At 41.9% G+C, this 18,251-nt stretch overlaps 1 long non-coding RNA gene across 1 annotated transcript; it reads left to right on the top strand.

Annotated features, from left to right (window-relative positions):
* Nucleotides 1–2,640: 2,640 nt before the first annotated feature.
* On the top strand, nt 2,641–6,143 carry LOC136295916 (uncharacterized). The gene is made up of 3 exons (XR_010722839.1): nt 2,641–2,729; nt 3,110–3,190; nt 4,773–6,143. It is a non-coding gene; the product is annotated as an uncharacterized lncRNA (long non-coding RNA).
* The last annotated feature ends 12,108 nt before the right edge of the window (nt 6,144–18,251 follow it).

Below are 18,251 nucleotides of genomic sequence, written 5' to 3'. Positions count from 1 at the left end.
GTAGTCATGGGGTGAATATTCTCCGTTCAATGCTGTGATGTGGAGTCACGCTGAAAGTCCCTTGGCTGGATGTCACAGTCCTCTGGAGGGGACGGGAGAGGATCCTGTGACTGTCAGAGCAGCCACACTGACCATGGACAGAGCCAGAGCCACTGGGTGACCATGACCCCACAGCAGAACTGCCCAGGCAGAGAAAACTCCATTGGGCATTCAGCGTGACTTATTCCTGGAGCATGTGATCATTACATTTCTTATCATTCTGTGGGACAACATTGCATATTGTTCATCTTTTGTTTTCTTCTCTAGCCATCTTTTTTTTTTTTTTTTTTTTTTTTTTTCCGGTTCTTTTTTTTTTATCTTATTCTCTTCTACATTTCCCTCAGGGAACATTTTGATTTCTCTCAGGAGAACCAACTTTTCACTTCTCCTTCTTATCTGCTAAGATTATTAGCAATTAAGTAGGTAGTGTTAACACGTAGAGAGTGATAATTGACCCAAATTAGATGGAAGAAGCTACAGCAAGGGTGACAAGTTCAGTTTCTCACAGGTGGTGTTCTAAATATTTGATTTTGCAGGGAAAAAAAAAAAGCCCTGTAAATAACCATTTATAGCAAAATAATATACAGATGCTTCAGTGCCACATGGGTGAGGACTTAGACCTCTTAAAATAAAAATTCAATTTCTACAGAGTCTGGAATGTGAAGATATTGGGTGGGCTTAGTTGGTCCAATGGCAGAGTGCTTTAGATTGTTGCCATGTATATATATTAGTGAATATTTAAAATGCATCTGCTTTAAATTACACATGTAAATAAAAATTTCTGAGTTCAGGTGTGGTCACCATGAACAAGACAGTTGGGATATTTACTTTGATGTAACAACACCTAGAGTGATTGGGGCCTAATTAGTCAATTTGTAAACAGACCCCAATGCTGCAATGCTGTGTGAAGCCACAGACAGCAGGATCTTTGAGGAGCACACACAGTGGTGTGCACAATAATCCTGCTACTCACAGGAACAAGAAGTCACCTGATTATCACTATTTTTTTCTTTTTTTCCTCCAGAGGAGCTCACAAGTTCTGTGTCTGTTAATTTGCTTGGGAAATTTGATTCATTTTTGCCAGGACATTATCCTTGGTACATTTGCTTCTCCTCGGCTGTACAAATTACCAGATAAATTCAACTGTGCCTTTTCACCCCTGACGTTTGAGGATGGGGAGGAGAGAAGCTAGAGGTGGTAATTCCTTTTTTGAAAATTCACAGCTGGAGATGGGACACCAGAGCCATGGACCAAAGCTCTGAGCTGGGAAGGAGAATCTGCTTTCTGTCAGCCCTGTTTGGTCCTTAGAACTTCCAGAGCTGATGGCTTGAGAGGGAGGTGAGAAATTCTGTCCCAGGGGAGAACAATTGGGTCTGGTTTGTTGTCCCTCCATGGTGCAGAAAGGCTGCAGGAGTTCCTGGGTGAGTTGGATCAGGACAACTGAGGGTTTGTGCTCCTAAATCTCTCAGCCTTGCCAGAAGCTTTTCTTCCTCACCTGAGAGGGTCAGAGCCTACCTGCCCTGAATGCAGTGGGCTACCAGGATGAGCCAAGGGAATCAATACACAGTGCAGTATGAATTTAATGTATGTAAGCCACGCTGAATTTTTAATCAGCTATATATTTATTGTAGGGAAGGGTAACAAATTACAGTACCACTAGCACACAAAAGCTTATGGCATTCCATTATTCTTAATTAATAGGTAAGTGCAAGCCTTTTTTTATTTATACTGGAAGAGATCTTGTTGCTAATTTGGTTGCAAATGTATCTGTAAAAAGGAAAAAATGTATATCTATTTATTTTGCTATTTTAATAATAGAGCACTCATGCCTTCCTTTTATTTTGTTTTTTTTTTTTTTTTTGATCGTTCCTTGGTTTGCAATCAAATATTAGCATGTTGATTTTGCATATATTTCAAAGACGTCCACTCTTTTTTATAAGGGAAACAAACTTGTTTGTAACAAACTAACTAATAGAATGCCTCTAGAATCTCACATGAGCACTGGAAATGACACAGATTCCCTGGGTTCTTTTACCTGGAATCCGGTCAAACAACCAGCCACTGGAATTAGCAGAAAAGCCTAAGAGCAGGTAACATATTTTGCTGATCCATTCACTGGTCTCCTTTTCCTTTCCCCTAGGTAAGAACACAGAGGTCTCAACAAAACCTATGAGCCTTCATTTGGAGCTCCGTTGTTAATTCTGGGGAGGTGAAACCAAGTGTGTCGAGTAATTTTTATCCTTTAACGGAATTTAACTATTCCATAATTAGTAATTAGAGTCTTTGCATACTTTCCATATTAAGATCAAAAAGCTCTTGGGAAAATCTAAAGTGAGTCTTAAAAAATAGAAATTTATATTTAAAATCTTGAAACTTCCTAAACAGAAGGAGCCATTCCTACGTGGGATCAGTTGGAACTGGAGAAGCTGACTTCTGAATATTAACCTGCTCTACTAGATGTGATATGATGTGGGAGATGGTTTTTAAGATTCTATTAAAAAGAAAAAGGAATAAATATGAAATGTTTAAGATATTAAATAAGAAATAAATGGGAATCTCTTCATATTGAATTTAAGTTTGATTTGTTACAGCTGGTTTGTCAGATTTTGATGAACACCATGAGAACGTGCTGTCAATCACGCTGGAGATCTGATGTTCTCTCAGAAGGGCAGGAGACGCGTGAGCTGAAGGTGAGCAGTGGAATCGTTTCAGTTCTCAGAGCAGCACAATAGCAAGTTTTCTGCAGAGGAAGTTTTGTGTACAGTTTTTCTGAATCTCTTTTAAAATGGGTGTGCCAGTGGGAGGTGAGTGACTAAGGTTGACTCAGGGACCAGAATTTGTGCTTGTTATAGGTCTTGAAAATTGTTTTTTAATGCCCATGGCCACAACTTAGATTTAGACCTTGAAATTCTTATAGCATCCAACTTTGAAACATTGGAATTTTTATGCACTGATCTATAATGATTTTCTGTAGGATGCTGTTGCTGGAGTGCTCTGTTGTGATAGATACCTGAAACTGCCCCTTTTCTTCTGATCATTCTCAAAATCTGATGTGTTGGGGTTTTTTCAGGCTGGCTTTTTAGGCTGCTGTTTTTGTACAGAAGCTCATTTTTTGAGAGGAAGAATGCACTGTCAGAAATGCTCAGAGAAGGTAATTTTTTAATGGATAAATGGGGGACACTCACTAATTTCAAAAGTAATCTTTACATATGCTAATCTGCCTCTCCTCTGTGAGGAATAGATGGATTGCAGTCCCAACAGGGCAGAGCATCACTGTTTGGTTAAGAGAGGCCTGTCAAGCCATTTTCATCTGTGTGGTGATGGTGAAACTTTGCTTAAAGTAACATCTCATACAGCAAACAATGTAAGCAGCCCTCTCCTGCTGAGCTTTCCAGGACTTTTGGCTTGCAGTAAATGTTCAAAAACACTGCAGAACTTGATCAGGAAGTGATAATTGAAAAGATGACATGACCTAATTTGAGAAGGGTTAGATCTTCACGCGCCCCACACTTGTGTAGTTCAAAATAGTACACATCTTGTCCCTTTAACTTCAGGTGTATGTGTCTTGTCTGGTTCTTGGAAGTGACTGTGTACAGGCAGAGCATAATTGGCAGCCTGTGACATCCCTGTCTGCAAGTGTCTCTCTAAATGCAGCGTATTTCAGCCTTTATCTAGTGATGGCTGTTACCTGAGAGGAGCCCAGGGCCATCTCAAAGGGCTTGTAGCGGCTAATTGTGCCTGTTAGGACTAGCAATTAGCTGGGGATCTCTCCACCAGGCAGCTCCGACACCCACCGGCTTTCAGCTCCTCTCACGTCCTTCCAGCTAACTAGCAGTGCCAGGCTCAGGAGACAGGCTCGGGGAGGCAGGCCCGCCGTGGTGCTGGGAGAGGGAGAGCAGGGAGGTGTGCAGGACCGCCAGGAAAACAGCCACAGGGCTGGAATGATGCACTGAAATCCCACCTGATTATTCCAAAGGCAGAGCGGAGAGCGACCTGTCCCTCGTTTGTAGGGGTGGGGAGCCCGGCCCCTTGCACAGGCAGCACTTCAGCTTTAAGGAAATAATAAAATCTAATTACGTGTAGGTCATAAAAGGGATCACGTACATATGGTGGTTACTGGTTACCATGGTGCAAACAATGGTTTCAATGGAAACATGAAGTAGAACGTCGGAGAATTAAGATAATAAATCAGTTTCATTGAATAATAAAGCTTTGCACTTACCCATTAATTAAGGATAATCGTATGCCATAAGCTTTTGTGTGCTAGAAGTAATGTGTTGCTCTTTACCATAAATATATAGATGATTAAAAATTCAATACACCTTACAGGTAGCAAATTCCTACCATGCTCCGTATATATTATGAATGAAAGATGAAAGAGTTCTTTTTACGCTTGTTATTTTTTGGATTGGGATAGAGTGGTTCAATTACCCACCAGAATTTGAGGATTTCATAGCGATTGGAAGACTTGAGAAAACCTACTTCTTGAAATCCTTTTGGAAATCTTTAAACACTGATGACATAATTCTACAAATATCTACAAATGTTTAAAAAAAATAGGCTGGGCTTGTCTGCCACATCTGGTTTCCAACAGCGAATTGAGACGTACCACATAATGCAACACGCTGTAACACAATACAGCCTGATCTTGTATTGACCCTTCCACTTGATACATCTTTAGGTGCTTTATAATCCCTAACAAATGTACCTTAAAATCCTATTGAACTGTGTAGGCAATTGAGAACAAATGTCTTCAGACCAGAAATAGCGTCTGATTCTCGGACCAAATGAGAGAGACCACGCCGGATCCCCAGGGTGTGCAGACCAAAGGACATGAAGGCTTCTGCCTACACCTGTGAATCAAGGGCAGAGAAAATCTTGGGAGCCAGCACAGAGCACCAATCAACTGAGGTTTAGTCCCTTTCTCAAATGAATGAAAATGAAACATACCAAGTACTTTTAAAATGACATCATTAAATCCTTACCCATCTCAGGATGTTTCTTTCCCCTTTATCTCTAAAGTGGCATTTGCCAGAAAAATTTTCAGGCAGAAAAGATAGTCTCAGGCTGAAGGCGTGGTAGATGCAGGCAGTGTGAACCCCAAATCCTGGCTCTGGCTCTTGCCCAGTGCTCTGCAGAGTAGCCCAGTTCCTTGGCACAGAAATAAATGTTCAGTAATGTGCACAGACAATTTTTCTTAATTTTAGAAAGGAAACTATGGAGATCTTGGCCTTTTTTTTTTTTCTGTTGATGTAGCAAGTTATGCATTTGCCTTTGATTCCCTGCCTGTTTCTCTAAAATTATGCCACAAAATCTCTCAGGGAATCTGTTAGGCTGACAAATACGCACTTTTAAAAATTATATTTTAGAGAAATACTAAATAAACAGAGGCCTACAATACATCAATAATCAGACCAGCTCAGCCTCCCTCCTGTAAAATGCAGAAAGCCGATTTTCTTACTGGAATTTCAGCTCTGAGATCCCAGTTTGAGTCCAACTCAAAGTAAGAACAAATAAGAAAAATTAATTAGGTGATCTAGGTTCAGGCCCTCTTGCGGAAAACCATCATACATACCTGAGTGGAATTTTGGCTATTCACTCTGTCCTAAGCACTCTAAGAACCTCTGCTAAGAAATGTGGCTTTGTTTACGTGCAGCTTGGATTTTTTGTAGACCTGAGAGAGGGAACTCCTACATTCTGCAGACTGATCATACAGTGAGGGCTGTGTGAGAGGAGCTTGTGCTGCTGACAACACGCTGAACCCTGGCAGAAGGCATGGAAAGAGCAATCCTTTAATGCTCATCAATACATGAGTGGATATTTCGCAGAGTATTAACCCGAATTGCAGAGATGTATGCTGGAGTGTGTAAAGCAGGCAATGCAAAGACGGGGTGAAAGCCTTTTGTCTACTCTCAAAAGAAAGCTGGGGGGAGAAAAAAAAATTATGAGAAACAAATCCAAATCCTTCCAAACTGAACTTAAGTGTTAAACATGACCTTTGGATTTAAGAAGCACAAATTTTCACAGGAAGTTGAAAACACGCTGGATGGGGGAACTAAAGAACAGCAGGAACAGATGCCATTATTTGGCACACAGTGGGGAGAGCAGCACAGAAAAGGCAGTCTCTGCAGAAGACATTTGCCTTTAACTCTCTTTGTTTTCTCTTGGGGAGATAAGGGTAGGCACTGTGTGAGATTTTCTCCTTACATCAAAAGGCTGGGGGAAGGCGGGTGGGGGGGGACGGGGGGACACAAGTTTAAAAATATTTTAAGAACCTGGCCATAAAATTTTTCAGTTATCTGTTTTACAGCACAAGAGGGTTTGTGAGCAAAGAGAGCCTAGGAGAGATCTCCTTAGATTAACTGCAACAGCCACTTGCTAGCAGGGAAGGAAAGACCCGGGAAAGGGAACAAATAGTGTGCAGCCTTTGTTAAATAGAGTTATATTCATGGGGATTGTGCATGTGAAATTACTGCATTGCCAGCCCATAGGGCGGAGGGATGAGCCTGGCTCCTGCAGGGTGAGCTCACCCTGCCCATGCTGCTGGGGCTGTGGGGAACCTCCGCAGTGGGGAGACAGAGGAAAATGACTTTTTCTCACCCACCCAGGGGACAGTCTCAAACACACACAGAAGAATCAGCCATTGTAGTTTTGCTTTTGGTTTCTGCACTGATAGGAGCACGAGACAAAACCAAAAACCACCTCCTGCGCTTTCCTGTGGCTGTTGCATCCTTTAAATCCGGCTGGGACCAAGGGAATGGAGCAAGCACTTTGCACCACCAGTGAATCTAAAGGTTTATTGGTTGATGTTTGTTTCTGATTTGGAGCTAGGAGAGAATTGTGCAATTGACACCAAATGTAATAAATGTAAATGCTGGGTACCCAAGATGGATGCAACAACTATTCAAATAAATTATTCAGAGAAATGACATGATATTTATGTAAAACCTGGTCCACTTATACGTAAAAGGTTGAATACTTGTGCCAGGGGCCTGATGACCTTTCCTGTAGCAGTCTCTGCTCAGAGACAGTGGGATCAAAGAATTCCTAATTAGTGGAATCTCTTTGGGAGGGAGGAGAGAAAGATTATTACTCTGCTTTCCCTTCTCAAGATAACACTTACGTAGAGTGGAAGCCTATCTTTGGCAACAATTTCAGTACACAAATTATAGTTTTAATGACCCTATAAGCATTCCGAGTTCAAAACAGAGAACTAAGGAGCAAAGGTAAGTTGCAGGGGATGGATGCAAGAAAAATATTTTTAAAAAAGAATTATTGTGAAAATCAACAAAGTCTCAATCAGGTTGAGTCATCATTAAAACTCCTTACTTTATAAATTCCTGCTGTTTCAGAGGTGAGGCCAGCTTACTGACAAAGGAAAAAATGTCTAACATTGGAATTCCTGGGGAGTTTTTGTGCCCAAAAGTTACCAATCGACACAGGGTGTTCTGAACATCATGGTGAAATTAAGACATTGGAGAAATCTTCACCATAGTGAAGGATCAAACAAACCCTTCACTAGAGAGGAACAAGCAGAGACACTTTGTTTTTGGAATACATTTCCTTTATCTTCACCATATTTGTTTGAGGTAATAATCTTCAATAACATTAAATTCTTTATTTTGCTAAATTTTGCTCTGAATGAAGCTGTCTTCCATGGGTGCAGGAGCAAATGTATAAATCTTGTGCCCACCAAAGGTATGGCACGAAACAACTGTAAGCACATAGATTAGGTAAATACCTTTCCCTATCCCTATGTGGAGCTGACTGGCAAATGCAATGTATGGTTTGTGCTTTGAAGCTGTGCAACCTTCAAGTGCTTGTATTTCAACCCTGTTGAAATTTATGGTGTTACTTGTATTAAGTTTTAAAATGTCACTGACGGGATTGGGATAATCTGGAATGCCAAGAAACTGTGTGTAGTCCTTGGGTGGTATGCCCCATAGCACTTACTTCCCTCCTCACAAGGTGTTAAATCCTGTAAATATTTATTCATACATATTTATTTTTAACATGGTGTTTAAAATGCAGCTCAGATTTTGGTGGGGCTTGAGGATGGTAACTTGGGAATGGGTCAGTTGTGGCCGCAGCCAAAGTTGTTAGCATGTCTAGGGAGCAATGTGTAAAATGAAGGTAAGAGATTGGGTAAAATGGGTATAATCCATTAAAAGCTTTAATTTTTACATGTCCTCTTACTTTAAGTATCTGTGTAGTCCATTTGGTGTGTTGGTCTTTTCACGACTTTGGCAGTGTGAAGAAGTGCTAATATGTGCTTCAGTGTCACAGACCAAAGAGTTTAAAGTTGCTTTCAATGTAATTAAGAATTATTCCTATAGATTCATTGGTACAATAATGCATAGCCTGGAGATAAGCAAAAATGGAGTGATGAAAGACTCATATGCCTAACAATTTGCAGAAACGGGACCTAGAGTGAGCAGATTTCTCTTTTGCAGGCAAAACTTAATTCCCCAAGTGAAAATATAAGTGAAAGGAGTTAAGCCATTCTTCTCATATGAAAATATTGTTTTCTCAGTATATTCTAATTTCCTAAATTTTTCTCCAAGTCAAAACTGTTTGAGAACCAGAAACATTGGAGGCCTCTTGTGTTTAATAAGGGCTGGTGCCTTTTGTCATTTGGGGGGGGGGGGGGGGTAAAAGAGAAATGGCAATGGAAGCTATTTTGCTAATGTTTTTATCTATTCTGTGACTGACATCAATAATACATAACAGTTCCATTGACATTGCATCCTGTCCAATGGACCCACTGACCTGATTCAATGTCAGCTGAAATGCCTCGTACATCATAAACATACAGGAATTCTCATAGATCCATTATCCTCCTGCCCGGTCCAGGAGTGCCAGGGATCCAGTGTAAGCCTACAGGAGTTTGAATTCTTTTTCTTTCAGTTTATATTTATGAATGATAATGATGTCAATAGTCGTTCAGATACTCGGCTGATAAGCCTGTGGTGTACAAACCCAGATAAATACCTCATACCTTGTCAGGAGAGCCTGCAAACCTGATATGTCATTCTGCTTTATTGTGCAAGAATATATGAATCATAATATTCCTATTAACATTGCACAAAGTCTGCAGTAGTTGGAGACTTCACCCAATGACAGTACAACTTTCCTAAAAATATGGATAGTTAGCATGTGCCCCTGCTGTGATTTCATTGCCACTAAAAGCAAAGGGAACACAAATGAAAAATATTCCAAAGTTTTCCATTGGTCCCCCTGAACAGTGCACTGCAGCAGTATATATTTGTTTTACCACTGAGCCTGTTTAGCAGTCAAACTGTAGGAAATTGAATACACACTTACTGTATAAAAATGATATGCTTGGTTAGTGATACTTTAGAAGAAATAAGTGCATCAATCATAGAATAGCAGGTTGTCAAGGCTTTATATGTAGGAAAAACACAGAACAAAGGATGTAATGCGTGTTGGGCACCTTTTTACAAAAGTTTCATGCCAAAGTTGATTTACAATGAATGTTTCCCTCCTTTCTCTCCTCCCAAATTCTTCTAAAGAAACGTTCAAAGAAATCTGAGCAAACTATCATGCTCTCTGTTCTGACGTGTGTGTAATTACAAGATCATCCTCATTGTGAATTTTCTGTTTGGTTGATTTAAGAAAAAAAAAAAAAGGTGCATACTCTTAATGCTGTTCTGTCACTCAAACTCAGAAGGGTAATTTTCCTCCCAAGTTAATGGGAAGGAGACGACTTAATAATTAGCCTGGTTTAGACAGGGCCAGATCCTTGACAAGGAGCAGCTCCTGCACCCAGGACGTGCCTCGGAGGCTGAGCAGTTCTCAGGGCAAGCCCATCTGCAGAGTTTCATTACAAGTACTCTTTCCCAGAAAGAGGGTTCTGAGGTGTGCACTGCTGGGCTGTCCTGGGCACCGTTTTTGCCCAGTGGTTCTCCTGGGCATGTTGGTCATGCTCAATTTCCCATCAGAGCCCTCTGAGATGTGCAGACCTGACACAGGATGTGTGCAATGCACAGGTTTTCCTGACAGCATGTGTAAACCTACAGATTAAAACTGCTACAAAGTAGTTTATTGCCATGGACTGTAGCATCACTCTCCATGATCCATTCCCCAAAGCATGACACAGAGCCTGCTTCTGCCTAAATGCAAACTCAAACGCTCCGTTATCAAACACTGCAAAACTTCAGCTGGTAAAAAGGTTTCTGGATTTCCAGCTCAGCAGCTATTCTCACGATTCTTCTTTGGGGCATCCATCCACCCTCCCAGGTACGTGGGTCCCTCCACTATATGGATTTATGCTGCAGACATATGGCTCTAGTTAATCTGACAATAGCTCTTGCTCCCTTCCCAAAGATCTGTTCTGGACAGGTAATGAAATGTACATTGTAATGAAATACAACACAAAGACAGGAAAAACCCTTTTATTTCAGCAACAGACAAAGACATCTTTCGAAGTTCACCCTAAATATTGTTGGTGCTAATACAACCATCCCAAATATCAAAATAATTGCAGTTCATTTCTATTGTTGGCCAGTATAAAGTCACAAATCTTCAAAATTCTTTGCCTAAATTCATATCCGATTGTTTCAATGGTCCGCCCGTGCAACTTCTGGTTGCCACTGGGAGGAATCAAAGCAAATAAGCATTGATTAGGCTATAGCAAAACTACTGCAATGCACGAGTGACCACTTGTGCCTCATCAGCCCCCTGGTTGCCATGTGTAAAACTCCCTGATTGCCATTTGTCAGTAGTGGTATAAGGGCTCAAAAAGTTCAATGCTTCTTTCCCTTTCCAAAAGGGGAATGAGGAATGGGGAAGGTACAAGCGTTTTTTCTCTACTAGGACAAGAACAAAGGGGTTTTTTTGGTTCAGAGAGGGCAATCTGGACCTCTGCAATCCCTGAGGCCCACAAGCAAGGACCATGAATGGAGGAGCATCCCAATGCCACTTCAACTTTTGGTATTTCTCACTCACGGTTTTTTTCCACCAGAACAGGAAAGTGCCAAGACAGTGCTGCAAGGACAACTGTCTCCTCCAAACTCTTCATGTCTGGGGAGGTTCAGGTATGACTCACAGCAATGACATCCTCAGAGCATGTTTTTATTCCTTCACCTTAATCCATCTGGCTATGTTTGTGGAATGGAGTGAAGGCCCAGTAAAAGCACCTTATCGATTTGACTTCTTAGCATTGAGCAGTTTAGTAGCATGACGGTTTAGGAAATCTGTTATTTAATACATCATTGTCTGGAAAAAAATAATATTCTTAACTGAAACACACAGACATCTTTATGTGTCTTTTGGCAGAGCAATTTCTAACTGGTCTCCACCTTAATCTCATTTTTGTTGATTTCATTGTTTTTAGAGCCCTTCAATTTCCCTTTAAATTAAACAAACGCAACCCAAAACTTATTTTTCCTGGACCAAACAGGTACATATAAATAGATAAGCTCACGCTGCACAAGAATGTAATGAAGATACCAGTAAAAGCAGAAAGCATCAGCTCTGTGTGCAACTGGGGACTGAACTCTGTATCTCAAAGTGTTCCTGTATCTCCTAGTTAAGGGTGCAAGTAAATGCAGTTGAGGTGTCTTCTACAGCACAGTTTTTAAGTGGAGTTTTCCTGTAATATCAAAATCAATTGATTCAGTGAATTACCCAATGGCTCTCCTTTCTTCCTTACCTCCTCGAAGGTGGATGGTTTTCTGGTTTTTATCTACGTCATTATTACCAATTGTTTGGCCCTCATGGATTTCCTTCAGGGTCATCGCATAACAAAAGGTTCAGGGCATTCATGCAAAGTGTTGCAGAAGAGGATTGTGTGTGTGTGCATATACATATATATATTTGTATGTATTTATATCGTTAGCACCACCTTGGACTCTTATCCAGCTGAGGACTTTTGTGACCCAACCCCAACACTTCTATCCACTGTGAAAGGGCTGTACGTCTTTATGACTGCTAAAAGCAGTGTCCAGATGAAGATCTTCACATTTTTATGGCAAGGTTAATGCTGCTACTCAATTGTCTACCACCACACAGATTCCTTACAGCCTGGTGAGTTTTCCCAGTGAGGGTTTTGTTATGCTGTAAACTGATTTTGCAAAGCTGCAAAACCTTATGCACTCAAAAAATTCTGGACCCCAGCCAGATTCCTTTCAATAGTCCTAAGCAAGGTACCATAAGCTGAAGGCCTTGGGGTTTGTTAGCCTTTCCTGGAAATCCTGATAGCCAGAGGAATAAGTCTCCATACAGCCGATGAGTTCTCTCTGATGCTGTAAATGTGATGAACACAACCCACAGAGGTATCTGCCTTCCAGCCTTGTTGGATGGCTGCACTGGAGGGCAGCCCTGGACAAAGGGAAACAAAGCCCAGTTACCATACAAAGAACACAGTGACCATTTTTGAGTCCCACTAGGGCAGCCAGACAACTGAAGGTATGAACTCTGCATCTCCATCATAGGGAACACTGTCCTGTCCATAATATAACATGATTTCATGAAGAATTGCCTAAGGGGCAATACATACCTGCATGGCAATCAGACTTCTTATTTCTAAGTGTGCTACAAAGCATGTGCTGGACTGAAATCACTTTCTCTAAGATTTGAATCTATTCATTTTGACTCTCTTTTTCACAGATAGTGTGCCTAGCTCAGTGTCTGGGAAAAGAAGTGCTGCAATACCTTAGAGCCTCAAACCCCAGCTGTGGGGTTTCAGAAAACCTCACCAAGAAGTACCAGCAGTAGAAAGGAGCTCAGAGAGGGAGGCTGTACTCATCAGATGCCCCGATGGGACTAGACTGTAACCTAATTACAAGAGGGGAATTTTAGAGGTGTATTTATCTGGGGATGGAGCCCACCACTGCATCCTGATGGATGATGAGCAACAGGGAGCCCAGCCAGGCTGTGAGACTGGATCTCAGATCTCCTGCTACTCCATGAGCAATCCCCAGGATGAACAATGCAGGTACCAAAGAAACCAGTGAGAAAAGCAGAGGTGTCAGAAGGGAACGTGAATGGATAATACTCAAAAAGTCGCTAAAATTAGGAAGCACTCACATCCAGTCATGTAATACATTTTTTTTATTTAATTTTCTCTGGGTTTTTTATTCAGGGGCAATAGAAGATGATTCTGAAGTGGTATCAAAGCCCCTCTGCAGCAGGGCAGGCAAGCAGCAGTTTTGGTGTCACTGGGAGAGGCATGTTGTGTTCAAACACTGCAGATTTATTCCCGTCCTCACAAAAGGGGTTTCTAATGAACAAAACCAGAAAAATATGGCTTCAGTCACCGAGAAACCCAAAGACACCAAAACAGGACAACTTGGCTTATCTGCCTAAAAGGTTTGAAAGGTACAGGTAACTTTGCCTAGATCCAGCTGTATTTTTTTTTCCAGATCTTTTAGCTATTTCTGATGTGACCTGTTAAGGTTTTTTTGTTGCTTGTCTTTCTGTCAAGATAGGTTGCTATTCAGATATATATTTTTTTTCCTTTTTCTTATCAGGGCTGATATAGAAAAAATAGGTGAGAAACAAGGAGATACATCAGGAATATCTAGAAGTATTTCCACACTACAGAAGGCTGGCATGGAGGAAGAAAAGACATGACAAGTACTGGATTTCTACTGAGGAGAAATATAGGATATTATCCATCAAATACCTCACGCTAACTTATCCAGTCTCTCTCCTCACGAGTTTATTGGCTGCAGTGCCTCTTCTGAGTCAGACCAGGTACCCAGCTACGCTGCAGAGTTTGTCAAGCAATACAATAATAGTGTAAAAGTTGCAGGAGGTGGATGCAATTTCTGGAAATGCTATTGATGGCATTACTTATTTATTTAGTAGACAGAATTTAGAATGGGAATAAGGATTTGTCTGTCACCATCACATCAGCCATCAGTTCAGCGCTGCCCTAGGCAATGAGTATGCTGTTACTAATTTTAGTTTTTGTTGTCATTCAGTCCAGATAATTTTTGAGGTTCATTTAGTTGTTGTTAATAAAAAAGAAAGACAGAAATACTGTGTACTGGCAAAGCAGGGTACTGAGAAATCCACTCCTCAAATCACAGTCCCTTCAGATTTTGCTAGTGACATGACAGCCAGTTAGTTATTTCCTTCAGAGACAGGAGCACTGACTCGGCTTCTCTTCATGACTTGGTGCTTTCTCTGGGGGGCCCAGTGTCACAGCCACATCCTGCAGACAGCGGTGCATTTGTGCTGCCTTTGGAACGAGCACTTCCAGTGCTGAGCACTTGAGGATTCGTCCTGCAGAGGAAGAGATTGAGTACTAGAAAAGCTCAAAATAGTAATTGAAGATGAATGAATTGCTGTTCTGCATGGAGCCTCTAAACGCCCTCATCAGACCAACTGGGTAGTGGGCAGGTGAGAGGGAATGTTGCCTTTGCTCAAGTTGTGATGAAACTGTTTGATTCATTTCCATGGGAAAATAAGGCAGATTTTCTGAAATTCAGAAATACCCTACCTGTCATTTCTTTATTTATTTGTGTGACATTTACAGCACAGCGGACAGAGGTAGCTAAACTGACACAAGAGGTCACTTCCTGCTCACAATGGCTTTGGGGCGCAAATTATTCACCTGCCAAAGTAAGACTTTGCTATTTCCTGACGCCATCCCTGCATTGTCACCACTTTACAGTTATTAAATGTCTCTAAATCCCTCCGCTGCCCCACATGTTGCCTTTGATATGGGTGATAACAGATAAATCCATTTTATAAATGTGTGGTGGATTGACCCTGGGAGGGGAAAGACCAGGTGCCCATCAAGGCCAGGCTGTCACTCCCCTCCTCAGTTGAAACAGGGGAGGGAAAATATAAAGAAAAGCTCATGGGTCAAGATAAGGACAGGGAGCGATCACTCACCCATTACTGTCAAGGGCAAAACAGACTCAACTTGGAAAAAAAAAATAAAATTCACCAATCAAATCAGAGTAGAATAAAGAGAAATAAAGCCAAGTCTTAAAAGCACATTCCCTTCCTTCTTCCCAGGCTTAACTTTAGTACAGATTTGTTTGACTTTCTCCTCTGCAACAGCCCAGGAGGACAGGGAAAGGCGTTGTGGTCGGTCCATCACTCCTTGTCTCTGCCACTCCTTCCTCCTCAGGAGGAGAAGCCTTCACCCTCCTCCTCTGCTCCAGGGCGGAGTCCTCCATGGGAGACACAGCAGAGTGTCTCCACGAGCTCCTCCAACATGACTCCGTCCCAGTTTTACATGAACTGCCCCGGCGTGCGTCCCTCCCACAGGGTACAGCCCTTCAGGAACAGCTGCTGTCAGCAAACCTGCTGCAGCTTGGCCTTCTCCCTCTGTGGGACCACAGGTCCTGCCTGGAGCTGCTCCACAGTGCTCTTTCCAGAGGGTCACAGCCTCCTTTGGGCATCCCCTGCTCCAGCGTGGGCTCCTCCACGAGCAGCAGGGGAATCTCAGCTCTAGCCCCTGGAGCAGCTCCTGGCCCTCCTTCCTCACTGACTTGGTGTCTGCAGCGTTGTTTCTCTCGCTGCTCTCTCCAGCCGCCGCACTGTCACCGTGGCTGCTGGGCTCAGCCCTGGCCAGCCATGTGTCCCCCTGGGAGCTGCTGGCATCAGCTCCACTGGGCACGGGGGAAACTTCTGGCAGTCTCCCACAGAAGCCACCCTGGAACGCCTCCTTGCCACGCAGACCGGATACAAAATGATAAGAGTAGCGAAAGGACAACAGGAATTTGGATGCTGCTGTCCTCCTCACATCACTGGTGTTCCTGCATACTTGAGTTTTCTTGTCGTAAAATGTCCAAAGCTGAGATTTTGCGAAACACAGTGGGTTGTTTTGGGGTTTTTTGTGGGGTTTTTTGTTTTGTTTTGTTTTTGTTTTTGTTGGGTTTTTGTTTTTGGTTTTGGTTTTTTTGGGGGGGTTTTTTGGGGTTTTTTGGTGAAAAGCACGCCTCTGCAAGCCCTGGGAGAGTTTTATGAGGATCCCGGGACAGCTCCCAACAAGCAGGCTTTGCCAGAGAGGCATCAGAGTATCTGCAGCGTCAGTGCAGCATCCAGGAATCTCTCCAAAGTGGATTGCCCTGCTGAGATTGCTGCCATGCTTCCAGGGCTGCGGGGATACAGTGCCAGGATTTCATGGCACTGCATCACACTCCGTCTGTGCACCCAAATCCCCTCTGCTCCACTGCCAGGAGCTCCCAGAAGCGGCAGAACAACATGTTCACAGAAAGGGCAACACTTCTTTTGTGCTAGCACAGCTACAGTTTTAATTGAGGTGAGGAGCCTTGCCTCCATTCCATGCCAGGGATTCGTTGTCATCCCAGAGGGTTTTGGAGGAGACCGGCCCAGACAAGAGTGCAGAGGAGTTTCTCTTTGCTCCTCTGGAGGAGGAGTGAGTGAGGAGTCTCTCCTCATCAGGTCCCCATCCAGGATTATCACAGAAAAACTGCACGTGGGGGCATCAGGAGAGTGAAAACCAACCAGGCTGGACGCCGAGGGAATCTCATCTAAGCATCGTTTCTGCACCCACGAGCTGCCATGCGCTAATTTGGAAGCCACTGAAGGATGGCCTGTGAACAGCCCAGGTGCCAGCAGCTGCCAGGGCTCATTTCCTTTCGCTCTAGGAAGGGTGGTGAGGACCACCTGAGGTGCTGCCTTGTGTAGCAATAGGACATTTGTCACGGTCTGAGATGGAAATCCTATCTGGGATAATTATTTTATATTAAAATAGATGAAATTTTGATATGGAAATATAGAATGATGTATATTACATTAGCCTAAGAACAGGATATTCATCTTTACTTTAATTTGTAGACTTCATAACTTTGTTTGCATTCACTACAAGATAACTGCTGTACATTTCTGAAAAAATGACATCTAGCATGAAAAGGCTTAACAAAAGCCACAGTGCTGATAATTTTCCCGTGGATCAGGGAGGACTGATCTCACTGTGGTTTCACAGACCTGGACCAAAGCTTGCCTTTATAATTTTAAACTAAATTGTAATGCTGTCACGGCCACACATTAAAGGAAGTTTCTCTTGATTCTCTCTTTTCCTCAGTCATGTGAAACTAGATTTATTCTCCTGCAACAAGCATAAAAAGGGCAAAAAGTTTCATTTGGGGAGCTTGTTTGGTCTGCAAAATGCAAACACAGTGAATGTTTTAGAAATAGGTATATGAATTTATTAATTTTTGATCTCCTGTTGCTCAACATGTCTCAAATTTTTGGAAGCCATTTGTGGGATTATACTTTGAGGCCTGAGAAACCGAAGGCAGGGCACTGAGTAATACATGTGAGGGAGGGACTAATACACTGTCATTGATAATTTTGAGCAGTGAGGGGTAAAGTAATTCATGGGGGTCGCTGGCAGAAGGGTGAATGATGCATGTGCAGCTGGCTGCTTTCTGGAGGCTGCTAAAGTATTAGTTTTAAATAATAAAATCTTTATCAGATTATATCTCTGTTTTGGATAGCTTCTCTGGTATTGTGCTAGCTGAAGTTTCCTGAGACAGCCACCTTTTGTAAGCACCTACACACAGAATGTCACCTTGTATTAAAGATGACTTTAGTCCATCATGCAAAAATCTAGCAGATCCCTGCAGCTGAAAGCTGAATCTTCACATATTTAGAGCAGTGATAAAAAAGATTTTTAAGATCAAGAGTCTTTCCAAACTCATGACCTATTCTTGTAATTGTTCCCAGTCTGGTTCTGCTTGTGGTTGAGGCAGATTTTCAGCTATGCTGTACCCAAAAATAAATGCAATTTCCTGTTCAGTTTACGTGCTTGCACTTAAAGACACTTGCAATCATGACATCAAGAGAAATGAACTTTTCAGTTCAAAAATGTAAAAATACCTAATTTTAATTATTTGTAACCAAGGAAATCCCTTAAATATGCCACTTGCACCTTAGATGTGACACCAACATTGATTTAGGTGTCTCTGTTCCACAAGCCGAATATATTTCAATGAATTAAAAAGAAAAAAAAACAAAAAAAACCAAAAAAAAACCCCCAAAAAAACCCCAAAAAACAAACAAACAAAAACCTAAAACAAAAACAAAAAAAAACCCAAAAAAACCAAAACCAAAACAAACAAAATAAAACAAAAAAAACCCAACAAAACCAAAGCTCAGCAACCTTTAACTCATGTTATAATAGTTTAAAAGAGTATTAACTGAACCTCCAGGGAAAATAAAAACCTATAATCAGACACAGTCATTACTCTAGATTATGTTCT

The sequence above is a fragment of the Chamaea fasciata genome, unplaced genomic scaffold (genome assembly GCF_029207755.1).
Source record: "Chamaea fasciata isolate MVZ Bird 193981 ecotype frontalis unplaced genomic scaffold, bChaFas1.0.hap1 SCAF_12, whole genome shotgun sequence".
NCBI lineage: Eukaryota > Metazoa > Chordata > Aves > Passeriformes > Sylviidae > Chamaea > Chamaea fasciata.
This window is presented reverse-complemented; position numbering and strand designations above follow the sequence as displayed.